Source organism: Bombina bombina, chromosome 6 (genome assembly GCF_027579735.1).
Source record: "Bombina bombina isolate aBomBom1 chromosome 6, aBomBom1.pri, whole genome shotgun sequence".
NCBI classification, from domain to species: domain Eukaryota; kingdom Metazoa; phylum Chordata; class Amphibia; order Anura; family Bombinatoridae; genus Bombina; species Bombina bombina.
In genome coordinates, this window is record NC_069504.1 from 812,351,998 (window position 1) to 812,367,378 (window position 15,381).

Genomic DNA, 15,381 nt, shown 5'->3' on the forward strand with positions numbered 1-15,381 from the left:
GGTATCTCTCACAAGTCTTGTGAAATTTTGTTTGCATTTTAAACAAGCTGGTCTCAGTGATTTTTTTCACCAGCTGTATGCAGGAGAAGTTAGCTCAAAATTCACAATACACTTATTTAAACTATCAGAAAAGTAATATATATTAAAATAGAAACAAAAGCAACTTAAATTGTAGTGAAAACATTTTAATTTCATTTAGATTGATGCAAACTGAGCCTTTATATCAGCCCCAGGGTTTCTCTAGTTACCATCTCTCTCCCAAGTGAAATTTTGTATCCCAGAAAGCTTCATTACTTTCTGTTACCAAGATTACAAGTTTTGTGCTATATCAGGTGCATAAATAACGCAAATAAATGAGCGTTATCGCACTTTCCATAGCGCTGCCATTACAAGTTAATGAAAAACCTTCTCTTGTTGTGAGGTATGGTGCGATAAGCTCCATACCGCACAAAACCCAAGGCCTGACTTGACGTGCTCGTGCACACTTTCCCCCATAGACATCAATGGGGAGAAAGTGTCAGAAAAAAACTAACAACTGCGATCGCGGAATGCCGATCGCCGTAATGCAACCCCATTGATGTCTATGGGGAAAAGAAAGTTATGTTAAAACCTAACACCCTAACATAAACCCCTAGTCTAAACACCAATCCGCATATCCCGCCGCTACAATTTTATTTTATTAATCCCTAATCCGCCGCCCCGACATCGCCGACACTAAATAAGCTAAAAGAGAAGGTATAAGGTGCGCAAATCTGTCCCCTGCACAGACACTAATCTGTTCCCATAAACCAGATATGTTAGACAATATTGAAATATAAGAAAAAGTGTGTGTGTGTGCGCTAACAGCTGCGGGGATTATCTCCAATGGTGATTTATAAAACAACTATGGTAGTGAGTGCAAATATGCTCAAAATCCTAGGATTATATCCTCCTTTGAACGATATATCTAATAAAATAAACACATATCCCAATTATACAAGAATAAAATACTTTATGTTATTATTCTTAAAAAATACATGAATGTGCAAAAATGACAAAAATTAAGTTTAAACTAAAATAAGGCTAAAAATGTATGACTGGTCATATACATATATGCATGCAAACAAACTAATTAGATACAGGATATAAATCTAAAAGCCCCACTTTGAAATGAAGGTGCGGTAGAGAATTACACTTTGTGCAACAAAAAGTATGGTAAGGGATTTGTTCTGCTTAGAACTATGAAATCCTAAATGTATCGTGGGTCCTTTAACGACTGAATTCTTAATTAAGAAAACTTGTATCCACCTAAATGTTCTTTCCTTTGTAAATAGTAACCTTCAAAAAAGTTCCAAGAAAGTTCCGTTTATATAGTGGAGGTTAACCAATCAACGGACAAATTCGTTTAAAGGTGGTTGGTTCGATACTAATATATTATTAGTGTGTTATCCAGGATATAAGTCTTAATCATAGGACGGGTGACAATGTATAACCTAACTGTAGGGCCACAACACCTCTACAGTGCCTACCTGTCTCACTTTGTGGTAAGAATTGTCCGTAGGGTTCAGGCACAGGTGTCTGGAGCGGCTCCTAACAGTCGGCGGTGTCACTGATCCTCTCGGAAGTAGATCTGGCTTAGACGAAAACTCTGCGCAGAGTATGTGGGAGAGAGGCGAAAAAAGTAATTCCGGACAATCTCTTTCAATCCTTGATGATCGTGTTATATTAACACCTTGTGGTTTATTGTCTGACTCCTTCAACGCGTTTCGCCATGTACCATGGCTTTATCAAGATGGTTCAGACATGTTTTAGACCTCTTTAAATACGTATGCTTCATCCGTGATTGGTCTATTGGTTTTCATGACGTTTATATAAAGGTGGATTTTAGATAAGGTGGAATATTGTGATGGTCAAATCCCTTACTTCTGATCTATCTTATCTTAACAATTAATACTGTTGGCACAAAAAATATTAAAAAATATATAATACATTTAAAACCATGTAATATGTAAATATACAAATAGTGATAACCTTAATATATGCACACTTTTTAAAATATGATGCACACACAAATCTCCACAATAACAACAGAGAAGCATCTGAGAGTTCATAGATAGCTCTCCTGGGAAGTATTTTTATTGCAAAAGAGGATCCGGAGCCGGGCCGACTTGAAGTACCGGAGGAGGTGACAGGAAAGTCCGGGGCTTCGGCCTATATCGGCATTTAAGACAACATAGAAACGGATCGTCTGAAAGGACAGTGACATACCAATCCGGTTGTAGCCGGAACGAGAGAGGAGACTTTTCCCAGGCAAACAAATCGCAGAGAGAGGGTAAGACATTTTACTCCTTCACATACCCGATAATAATTACCTCGGGCTGCGGCCTGCACGTAACAGCACAGGGCATTACGATGCACATGAACTTTGGCTAACAAAAAGGTCTTGTAATAAGGACATTATTGGGAAAGAACGATTTATACAGGTACTCTCTCCTGCATAAGGGCTCTCACAGTTAGCGCTGACAGCTTGGAAACATACAAGGGTGTAGAGGGGTCTGCAGTGAGGGAGACTCAGCAGGCGGGAAAAGTCGCCATTTTTCGAGACAAGACCTAATGTGAGTGCAACTTTGATTATATATGGACAGTCTCCTTACAAGGCTCCCCTTTTCCAAACTCTATACCTGGGCTGTGAAACTCTGTAGCAGCGGCTTAGGAACACTTATAGAGAATTTACAGGAGCCTTTAGGTCACCAGACAAGAGAGACCACTTAACACATCTATTTCACCTCCTTAAAAAAACACAATGTGATATAGACTGCAGTCTTGACATCTATTTTGCCTGACAACTGATCCACATGTACCCTGCAAGTAGGGGGTTATTATAAACATGAGCGCATAACCCTAAAGAATCCCCATAAATCCTAAGAGTAAGCAAGCACAAGGCATATTGAACACCTAGGTTCCCCACAACGGTAAACCCCAAACAAGAGATACCATCTATCAAACTTCTCAAATGAAGAATAAATCACAAACAGTGAAAGAATGCCTATCGAGATCTCAATCTAAACAAAAAGGTCTAGATAAAGGTAATTCCCCTATGGCAACTAGTTCACCAACACAGAGCACTGAGAAACCTGGGGAACCCAGAACAGAGGAAACCAACAAAGAGCTCCTATCCCAAATTAAGTCTTTGTTCCAAGAAGAATTTAAAATGGCTCTAGCTGAGATCAAACAAGACCTCAGAGAGATAGGTGGGAGAACTGCTGAACTGGAAGAAAAACTGGATAGTGTGACCGAGGAAATCCCCATACTCAGAAACTCGATACAAGATAACTCTGCATATGTCCGTAGACTTGAAGAGCAGATTGAAGATCTGGAAAACAGATCACGCAGATCTAACCTAAGAATCCGAAATCTTCCAGAGACCTATAATAATTTAGAGGAAACAGTTACTGAGCTATTTGTACAATTAGTTCCAGATATAGAGCCAACCATGCTGCTGATGGACAGGGTCCACAGGGCCCTCACAAGACCACAACAAAATGCCACCAGAGATATCATCTTAAAACTACACTATTATCACATTAAAGAACGGATTTTGAAAGCTGCAAGAGACAAAAGATGTATAGAATTCGAAGGACACAATATCCAAATCTACACGGATCTTGCTCCAATAACACTCAGGAAAAGAAGGGATTTGAAACCCATCACTGCTGCTCTTACAAAGGAACATATAAAATACAGATGGAACTTCCCCTTTAAATTAGCCTTTACGCACCAGAATGGGAATTACAGCTGCGCTACCCTAGAGGAAGGAAAGGCTCTATTAGATCGACTACAAATTCAAAGTGACATTACTATTACTCCCGCAAGTTTAGTGCCTCCCAGAAAAGCTTTCCAAAAAGAGTGGACCCCAGTCGGGAGGAATGGAAAAGCAAAGAAACAAAAGATTAACTCTAGCAAAGATCTAGAGGAAGAAGATTCTGATGAAGCTACTGATTCACCAACATGAGACCAAGGCTAATATAAGAAGCTGCGAGTATCTCAGGACTAAGTCTCAAGATGTAAGGTCTATCCCAATGAACTGGGACAAGGCCTACATGGTAACATTTTTCTGTGTGAGACTCATTATTATTGGGTTCGTGTTCATGTTGATTTTATTAACCAGTTCTAGGTTAAAATGTTTACAAGTTAAATTCCTTAGGCATAACTCACTACAGTGAGGTAAAGCCCCCTATCTAGCTCCCCGCTGTCCACAGTTGAGCTTTGCCCCTATGAGGCTCCTACGCTAAAATTTTAGACAAGGGACACTATTGGCCCCTTTCACCCTTAATTACCAATCTACCTCAAAAGGGCCCTCAGGGACTTACACCCTTTAACCCTCACTAAAATATTGGATTATATTGTTCAATACCATTTATTGCACAAATAATATATACTCTTAGGATCTATTCAACACCCCCCACCATCCATACCCCTCCTTTGTCTCCCCCCCCTCCCCCTCCCCTACCCACGCTCATGTTAAGCACTTGATCAGGTAAATGAGATGTAACACTTATATGATAAGTCATGTATATGTCTTTATCTCCAACATTTATTTGTATTTCATTTTTGTTTCAATTTTGGTCACTAATCTTTAGGTCACTTCTTATTGGTGAGTTGGCTCAGAAAGTTGATGTTGTTTTTGTAATGCCTGTAGAAACACTATATGTTTTGCTAAACCTTTTCTCTATCATTCATGAAGGCGTGATTACAACTCCCCTACAGAAGCTGAGCTCGGCCTGGTCCATGAAACCCCTCCTCCAATTCAGAGAGACCACGATCCTCCCCTCGCAGACTCGCAGGTACTCTTCTAAAGCAGTCCTCTCTAACACTACAACATGCCCATAAAGATAATATCACATAACGTCAGAGGGTTAAACTCTGACATCAAAAGGAAAAAAGCAATCATAGAATACAAGGCACTGGGGGCCAAGATAATAATGTTACAGGAAACACATTTCACATCAGCATATACGCCCGCATATTGGGATAAGGCATACCCCACGCAATTTCATGCTATAGGCCCGAAAAAAAAATGCGGAGTTTCCGTTCTAATTCACTCATCACTAAATTTCCAAGAAGAATCGGTAATAAGAGACAAAGAGGGTAGATATTTAATAATACAAGGTTCGATACAAAACACCCCAATCCTATAAGTTAACGTATATGCCCCCAATGAATCACAGGCTAACTTTATCTCTAAACTTAGCAAGCACCTAACCCTATGGAAGAGATATAAAACTATAGTAGGAGGTGATTTCAATATCACTATGAATGACAAAATTGACAGATCCTCACAAGCACACACACCTCACAACTCACCTACAAAACCGAATAGAATCTTACTAGACTTTACATTAGATCACAACTTGATAGATTGCTGGCGAGCCCAGAATAAAGATGCTAGAGACTACACATACTATTCTCCTATGCACTCCTCACAGTCCAGAATAGACTATATCTTTGTAAGTCAAATCTTAATACCACTACTTAATGACACGTCAATCACAAATTGCTCCTGGTCCGACCACTCCATAGTGGAAATCACTCTAGCAGGATTGATTAATCCACATAGGACTAAATCTTGGACTCTAAATGCATCCCTGCTTAGGGAAGGGCCGGAACTAGATAAGTTAAAACAGCAAATATCTGAATTTATTACCATTAACAATAACTCCACACAAACCCCGCCCTTGAATGGGGAGCATTGAAGGCTTACACACGAGGCTTACTCATGGCCGAATCTAGAAGACAAAATAAGATCAGAGAAACTAAAACACTAGAATTAAAAGCAGAAACTAACAGGCTACGATCACAGCTTGGGCTTAATCCTTCCCGCTCCTTAGCCAACCAGCTTAAAGCCAAAAATGCAGAGTTAGATTCACTTCTAAACAAAGAGGCAGCTAGATCAATAAAAATAGTGGACACCCAATACTACATCTATGGCAATAAGCCGGACCGAATGCTAGCTAACAAATTGAAAGATATAGTGAAAACCATGACAGTCCCACAGATACAAGCCCCAAACAACAAGACCACCAATGACCCTCAAGACATAGCGAACCTATTTGCAGACTACTATGGTAAACTATATAACTTATCAATAACACACACAGAGAGGAACAGAGCTCTTGATCTATTATCCTTTCTCGGAGATAGCACTCTACCAACCGTCACCACAGACGATCTTGACTCCCTAAATAAACCCATAACTCCAGAGGAAATAATACTCAATATAAAGAATCTTAAACGATCCAAAGCCCCAGGACCTGATGGCTATCCTGCCATCTTCTACAAAATATTGCATCCTATTTTAGTACCCCAATTAGTTAAAGTTTTTAATGCTATGATGCAAGGTAAGGAAATCCCCAGAGAAATGTTGATGGCCCGAATCACAGTGATCCCAAAACCAGGAAAAAACAAACAACATTGCCAAAACTACAGGCCCATCTCCCTTATCAATCAGGACATTAAACTATTTACCAAAATCTTAGCAAACCGGTTAAACCCACTCCTTACTAAATTAATCCACCCAGACCAAGTAGGATTTATCACGCAGAGAGAAGCCCCAGACAACACGAGGAAAATTATCAATTTGATTAATATAGCCACGGTTGAAAGAATGCCTTCTCTGTTCCTCTCGTTGGACGCAGAGAAGGCATTCGATAGAATTAACTGGGACTATATGTTTGCGGTTCTAGAAAAAGTAGGCATCACAGGATCATTCTACGATGCCATCAAAACATTATACTCACACCCAACAGCTTATGTCAAATTGTCAGGCTACCAATCGAAACCCATACACGTTAACAATGGAACTAGACAAGGCTATCCACTATCCCCGCTTTTATTCGCCTTGAACATAGAACCGTTAGCTATCAAGATAAGAGAAAACCAGGATATCTCTGGTATTCAGGTAGGCCAAACAGAACATAAGATCTCCTTATTTGCTGACGACGTAATCCTGACATTAACTAAACCCTTACTCTCCCTCCCTCCAGTATATAAATTAATACAACAATTTGGATCCCTATCGGGATATAAAATAAATGACGAGAAATGCGAAGCCCTTGGAGTCAGTATCCCAAACCACACTAAAAAATTAATGGAACTTAACTTTTCATTTAGATGGCCAAAGAAGTCCATTAAATATTTAGGAATCAATCTATCTAATAATATACACTCTTTATACCAGCTGAACTACCTGCCTATGTTTAAAAACATTAGAGCCCTAATTACAAAATGGATGAAACTCAAAATCTCATTCTATGGAAGAATTATCTCTACTAAGATGTCCTTACTACCTAAGTTGCTCTACTTATTTCGCTCCCTACCCATTTCTCTTCCTCTATCAGACCTGCAAAAACTCCAGAAGGACATCTTAAAATTTGTGTGGCAGGGAAAAAGAGCGAGAATCAATAAGAAACTTATGTGTACTACTAAGGGGGATGGGGGGGGTAGGTCTCCCAAATCTAATATCATATTATTATTCGGCCCGCACTGCCCAAACCCTACATTGGTTCAATATCAACAATAATTCACAATGGGTAAATATTGAATCAAGCGTTATGAATACCACTCCATTATCTAACCTCTTGTGGACCCCTGACACCACAACTACTCCCAAAAAATGCGAATATATCACAATCCAACACACCCTACACATCTGGAAAACATTAAACTCCAAATTCCCCCTACTTAATAGGAGATCTATGATCACCCCTTTGATAACTAATACTACCTCTTTTGATAAAACCACTCAACAGAAATGGCGTAATAGAGGACTCTATAGAATTGCAGATATATATAAAGAAGGTAGGATGATTACATATGAACAATATCAGGCTTTGGATCACGAAGACAAGAATATTTAGTATCACTACCTACAATTAAAATCCAGAGCACAGCAAGTCCTGGGGGGAGAGAGGGTCCCAACAAGTACCACACTAGAGAGGCTCTGCCTAGCGGATCATCAAATCAGAGGGGGCATATCCACCTTGTACACACTATTCAACAGCGAACCTCAAGACAGTAAACCACCCATAATGTTAAAATGGGAAAATGACACGGGGAGAACTTGGTCAGTTAGGACGTGGAGGGAGGCCTTAGTTAATGGCTTATCTTTCTCGCAAAACGCGACCCTTAGGGAAAATTTCCTTAAGGTGGCTTTCAGATGGTACTTATTCCCAACTAGATCAGGTAATAGAGGAGACCCATCATCCAAACTCTGCTATAGAGGTTGTGGCGAACATGGGACATACCCACATATGTGGTGGGAATGTAGAAGCGTTAGGGAAACTTGGAATCATACATCTGCTCTTCTGAGCGATATTTTCCAAAAACCAATAATTTTCTCAATGGAGCAGGCCTTACTCCACTTTCCGATCCCTGGAATATCCAAGCATAATAATAAGTTAGCTAGGTGGTGTAAGATAAATTGTATCTTTTAGAATTGTAGTGTGTTGCTAGTTGCAAACGCCAAGAGATACAAATTATAACCTGGCAATATGCTTCAAGCGTTTTGCTAAGAGTGAACTCACAGGAAATGCTGCTAGACAAATATGATTCTATTCAGACAAACAAGTGTGCAAGTCTGATAAATTCACAGAGGCAAATATGGATAGCTAGATCAAAAATAGAGTTCTTTAGCATAAGATTAATTGTTAATATACAGACTGAGTAAGTATGGTTGATAATATGAACTAGAAACAACTTGAGAGAATCTGATTAGCAGAGTTATACTTGCGGTAGCCTGTGCTTGGCTTTCCCTTGCAGCATGGAACGCTGTAATGGCGGAGTGAGACTGGAGTTCTTCCTGAGAGCTGAGTGGCTAGTTGCAGTACTGGTCAGGCTGAGAGATTGTTCTGTAGCTTCCGGAAGGAAGGTGAGTTGAAGTCCTAGCGAAGCAGGTGAATGAATCAGCTGCAGCTGGAGATGTGAGAAAATCCTCTGTAATACTGTGGTGAGCTGCACTTTAGGAGAGAGACTGACAGGCAATCTATGAAATGGATTCAGATGGCTGTGCAGATTAAGTGTCTTTAGTAGAAAGCAGCAATTAGTTAGAAAGTTCCTTTTTGAGGGTTAAATTCAAATAAGCAAAAGTTCAATATCACTCAGTTTGAGATGATAGCAGGAGTGACTTGATTTCTGTGAAGTATTCCAATCAGAACAAACAAAATAATCAAGCAAAGTAGATCTCAGGAAGTGAGGTTTTATAGGCAGGTGAAAAGGTGGAAGTGGAATGTCTTAAAGGGACATTACAGATCCCCCCCCTCAAAGCATCCGCTCCGAGGATGCAGGCTTAGCAGGATAACGCCTATGGAAAGCATCCAAGAGATGGGTAGCATGAACATGAGACCTTGGTACCCAGGAATCCTCCTCAGGACCGTAGCCCTTCCAACGGATGAGGTACTCCAAATGACCACGGTACATACGGGAGTCGAGTATAGAATCCAACTCAAATTCGTCATGGTCATCCAAGTGAATGGGCGGAGGTGGTTCTTTCGGCCTGCCCCTAAAGGTGCTGGATGTATATGGTTTCAGCAAAGACACATGAAACGTGGGATGCACCTTGTATCTAGGTGGCAGTTGTAGGGTCACAGAGGTTGGATTGAGTATCTTCTTTATAGGAAAGGGGCCAATGTATTGGTTAGCCAACTTCCTTGAAGGAACAGATAATTTCAGATATTTCGTGGATAGCCATACCAAATCACCTAATTTGTAATTCGGACTATCTCTGTGTCTTAAATCGTAGTAATGTTTCTGCGAGGCTTTGGCAACCTGTAGATGTTCCTTTAGTAAGATAAGAGAGTCCTGGAGATTGATGAGATATGAAGTGGCTGCTGGTGAAGTAGAACCTATACGCGAAAGTGGAATGCTTTGTGGGTGGTAACCATAGGTAGCATAGAATGGACTGACTTTAGTCGAGGCTGATATTGAGTTGTTGTATGAATATTCAGCTAGAGGGAGAAGAGAGTACCAATTGTCTTGCAAATGTGTTATATAGCAACGAAGATACTGTTCTAAAATCCCGTTAATTCGTTCGGTTAAACCATTAGCCTGAGGATGGTAAGAAGTTGTTAATCTAGGTCGTATACGTAGAACTGAACATAAAGCTTTCCAAAAATGTGAAGTGAACTGAGTCCCTCGGTCTGTTATGATGGATTGAGGGATTCCATGGAGACGTACTATATGTTTTATGAATGCGTCTGCGGTGTCAGTTGCAGATGGCAAAGACGGTAGGGGAACAAAATGTGCTAATTTTGTGAGATGGTCGACCACCACCATAATGGTGTTATGGTTTTGAGATACTGGCAATTCCACTATAAAATCCATTGAAATTATTGTCCAAGGAATATCCGGAATTGGTAAAGGTGTGAGTAGTCCAATGGGCTTTAGTTTCTGAGTTTTATTTCTAGCACAGACTGTACATGATACTATGTACTGTTGAATGGCATCTGCCATCTTAGGCCACCAAAAATATCTCTGAATTGCTTCCTTAGTCTTATATATACCTTGGTGTCCAGAAAGGGGGTTATCATGGAATTGTTGCAAGATATAAGTCCTAAGTAGTGTAGGTATATAGAGCTTGTCATGGTAAGTATAAAGTCCTGTTTTGTCTTTTTGTAGTTGTGGGATGTCTGGTATGTCATCAGTTTGAAGAGCTTTGAGGATATCGTTTTCAAATGGTGTGAGGTTACCTATAATTTTGTCTGGAGGTATGAGACACATGTTATGTTCTGTCTTTTGATTTTGTTCATATACACGTGAAAGAGCATCAGCTCTAGAATTTAAAGGTCCTGGTCTGTATGTTATTACAAAGTTAAACCTGTCAAGGAATAATGCCCAACGGACCTGTCGTGACGAGAGGGTTCTACTCTGACGTAAATATTGAAGATTTTTATGATCAGTGTATATTGTGAATGGTCTGTTAGTACCTTCTAAGATATGTCTCCAGACTTCTAAAGCAGTCTTAATGGCCAACAGTTCCTTGTCGCCAATCGTATAATTTAGTTCTGCAGGTTGCAAAACTCTTGAATAGTAGGCAACTGGATGAAGCGTAGTATCTGTACTAGTTCTTTGGGAAAGGATTGCTCCTATGCCAATGTCTGATGCATCTGTTTCTACTATAAATTCACAAGTATGATCAGGGATTGACAAGATGGGTGCTGATGAAAATTTCTCTTTCAAGAGTTTAAAAGATGCATCGGCTTCTGTTGACCAAAAGAACTTTCTATTAGTTTTTGTTAGATTGGTCAGAGGTTTCACAATAGCTGAGAAGTTGAATATAAATTTGCGATAAAAGTTGGCAAAACCCAAAAAGCGTTGCACAGCTCTCACTGTTTTAGGTTGTGGCCAATCTTTTATTGCAGATAATTTTTCTGGATCCATTTGAATCCTATCTGGTGTGATGATATACCCAAGAAACTTTATCTCATGCACGTGGAATAAACACTTCTCTAATTTAGCGAAGAATCTATGTTCGCGTAAACGTGTCAACACCCACCTAACATGTTTTATGTGTTCAGATGTTGTTCTGGAGTAAATCAGTATATCGTCTAAGTATATTATTACGCATATCTCAATGAGATCTTTAAATATTTCATTTATGAAATATTGGAAAGTACCTGGGGCATTGCACAGGCCAAAGGGCATGACTCTGTATTCAAATAGCCCGTAGCGGGTTCTGAACGCAGTCTTCCACTCATCCCCATCTTTAATCCTGATCAAATTATACGCCCCCTTGAGGTCTAATTTAGTAAATATAGACGCACCGTTAAGGCGCTCAAGGAGTTCAGGGATGAGTGGAAGTGGATACCGGTTTTTAATGGTTACTGCATTCAGAGCTCTATAATCTATAATTGGCCTTAATGTTTGATCTTTGTTCTTTACAAAAAATATACCCGCTGCTGCGGGAGATACAGAAGGTACTATAAAGCCTTTTCTAAGGTTTTCATCTAGGTAGTCTCTGAGATATTGTAGCTCTTGTTGTGATAGTGGGTATATTTTACCAAAGGGGGCAGCTGAACCTGGAACTAAATCAATCGGACAGTCGAAAGTCCTATGGGGTGGTAAGGTCTCAGCCTCTTTGATATCGAACACATCAGATAAATCCTGGTACTCAGGAGGTATGGTAGTCTGTAGTGTAGCTATAGTCTGTTGTGGGAAGCATGTGTTTTTACAGAACTCAGAAGTGAAATGTATGTTACATTTTTCCCAGTTGATACTAGGATTGTGTTTTACCAACCAGGGTAAACCTAAGATGACTGTGTGAATGGCTGTGGGTATGATGTCAAAGCTTTGAAATTCAACATGACCCTCTTCTGTCTGTAACAATAGTGGGATGGTGTGGTGTGTTACCGGTCCTTTCTGGATTAAAGATCCATCTATTACCTTAATAAAAAGAGGGTTTTGCTTTGAAATTATAGGTATTTTATTTTTTCTGACAAAGAAAGCATCCATAAAACAACCATATGCGCCAGAGTCAATAACAGCTTCAGTCTTGAACTGATGTTGATCCCACTGCAAAGATAAAAAAACGGTAAGTGCATGAGTCTGTTTCTGCAGGGATACAGTATAGATATGGGATGGCTTACCCTTCTTAGTACGTTGTAGAATGGGACAAGTACCCACTGTATGATCTTTACTAGCGCAATAAAGACATAGGTTAGAGGTGCGTCTCCTTGCTTTTTCCTCTGGTGTGAGGGGAGCCTTGATAATGCCAATCTCCATGGGGACACTTACTGGTGTGTTTCTGTCGATATAGGTAGCAGTTGGTCTTTTAAATGAGGAGTCAGAAGTCAGTCTCTCAGTGCGGCGTTCCCTTAGCCTGCGGTCTAAGGTGATTGCCAGCTTAATAAGTCCTGTTAGGGTCTCAGGCATCTCTACTCTGGAGATTTCATCTTTTAAGATGTCATTGAGCCCAAGCCTGAATTGATTTCTTAATGTGATGTCGTTCCACAATGTATCTGTGGCCCACATCTGGTATTCTGTGACATAATCCTCAACAGGACGTTTTCCCTGTCTGAGAGATCTAAGTTTGGTTTCTGCATTTATTTGTGTGTTGGCATCTTCATAAAGTGATGCCATTAAGGAAAAAAATGCATCAAGTGAATTCAAAATCTCATCACTGGATTCAAAAAAACGGTTAGCCCAGGTCCTGGGTTCCCCTGTTAAGTATGAAATAACAGTACACACCTTTATTTTTTCTGTATGATAAGTGCGGGGTTTCATAGAAAAAAGCAGCAAACAAGAATTTTTGAAGTCTCTGAAATCTGACCTCTTTCCTGAAAAGACTGCAGGAGGGTTAATGTGTGGTTCAGGAGGGTCTAGATTTCTAGGAGTTATTATTTCCTTATAAACATTTTTTAAAGCAGTGTTCTCAGCTTGTAAGTCTGTGAGCGCTCTTGCCAAATAATCAACTTTTTGGTTTAAGGTTTCAAACTCTGTTTTTATGGCTTGGGAATCCATATTTATATTTAAGGCTTGATTATTATGTAAGATAAATTGTATCTTTTAGAATTGTAGTGTGTTGCTAGTTGCAAACGCCAAGAGATACAAATTATAACCTGGCAATATGCTTCAAGCGTTTTGCTAAGAGTGAACTCACAGGAAATGCTGCTAGACAAATATGATTCTATTCAGACAAACAAGTGTGCAAGTCTGATAAATTCACAGAGGCAAATATGGATAGCTAGATCAAAAATAGAGTTCTTTAGCATAAGATTAATTGTTAATATACAGACTGAGTAAGTATGGTTGATAATATGAACTAGAAACAACTTGAGAGAATCTGATTAGCAGAGTTATACTTGCGGTAGCCTGTGCTTGGCTTTCCCTTGCAGCATGGAACGCTGTAATGGCGGAGTGAGACTGGAGTTCTTCCTGAGAGCTGAGTGGCTAGTTGCAGTACTGGTCAGGCTGAGAGATTGTTCTGTAGCTTCCGGAAGGAAGGTGAGTTGAAGTCCTAGCGAAGCAGGTGAATGAATCAGCTGCAGCTGGAGATGTGAGAAAATCCTCTGTAATACTGTGGTGAGCTGCACTTTAGGAGAGAGACTGACAGGCAATCTATGAAATGGATTCAGATGGCTGTGCAGATTAAGTGTCTTTAGTAGAAAGCAGCAATTAGTTAGAAAGTTCCTTTTTGAGGGTTAAATTCAAATAAGCAAAAGTTCAATATCACTCAGTTTGAGATGATAGCAGGAGTGACTTGATTTCTGTGAAGTATTCCAATCAGAACAAACAAAATAATCAAGCAAAGTAGATCTCAGGAAGTGAGGTTTTATAGGCAGGTGAAAAGGTGGAAGTGGAATGTCTTAAAGGGACATTACAGGTGGATATGTACAATTGTTAGACTGGGCATAGCCCAATTTTGGAAAGAAACCCCCCCTAGTTTTGAAATGATAAAACAAAAGATGATATTCCATTTCGATATGGCGAGCTCCACAGCAGAATATCTAGATGATAAAAAAAATTCCTTCAACAATGGGAGCCCTTTATACATTACTATGAAGCCCTGAGGAGGGGGGGGGGCGGAAGTGGACCGGGCTGAGCAGAGCATTTAAGAAACAGCACCACTAACCCCCTTGGGGGAGTAGAGACATCTTCAAAATCTGTAAATTATATTACATGGGAATGTAGAGCTTTTTCAATGTACTGAATGACCTCTAAATGCTGGAATTTGTGACCAATGTTTATTGTTTATTGTATATGTTAAAATTTATGAATAAAAATATTTTCAACATAAAATATGATGCACAAAGGCATACATAAACTTTGCATAAGAAATAATACTTTTCTAAAACGAGGTATAAATGAGATATCTCATATTTATATTGTGTGTAAAAACTACAAGGACAAAAATTATACAACTATGTTGTTAAACCGATATTGTCTATGTGTGTAAATACATTGCAATGAGTATTACATTACCCTCAATTTTAAAAAACATTTTAAAAATTATTATAAAAAGGGGGGACACACCTATGCACTAGAAATGGTACTGATATGAAGAATTGGTGTTGGTGTGATATAAAATAGATGTTAGTCTTTATTACTTATGAGGAATAGGTGTACTGGAAGGGGTTGGTCTTACTCTAAAATAAATGGATGTAAATCTAATTCTGAGTTTAATCCCTGGGGGTATAAAGTTTGGAGCTCAAAGATTAATTCTGCTTCTTTTCTAAGGAGTAGTTTATCAAAATCTCCTCCTCTCCATGGTTTATTGATCCGACAGATGCCCCAGTATTTAAGGTCATTTATATTATTGTGGTGAACTGTCCTAAAATGTTCGTACAGCCTAGTGTCTTGGTCTCCTTTTTTAATTAGGTTTAGATGTTCTCTGATTCTTGTTCTCAGAAC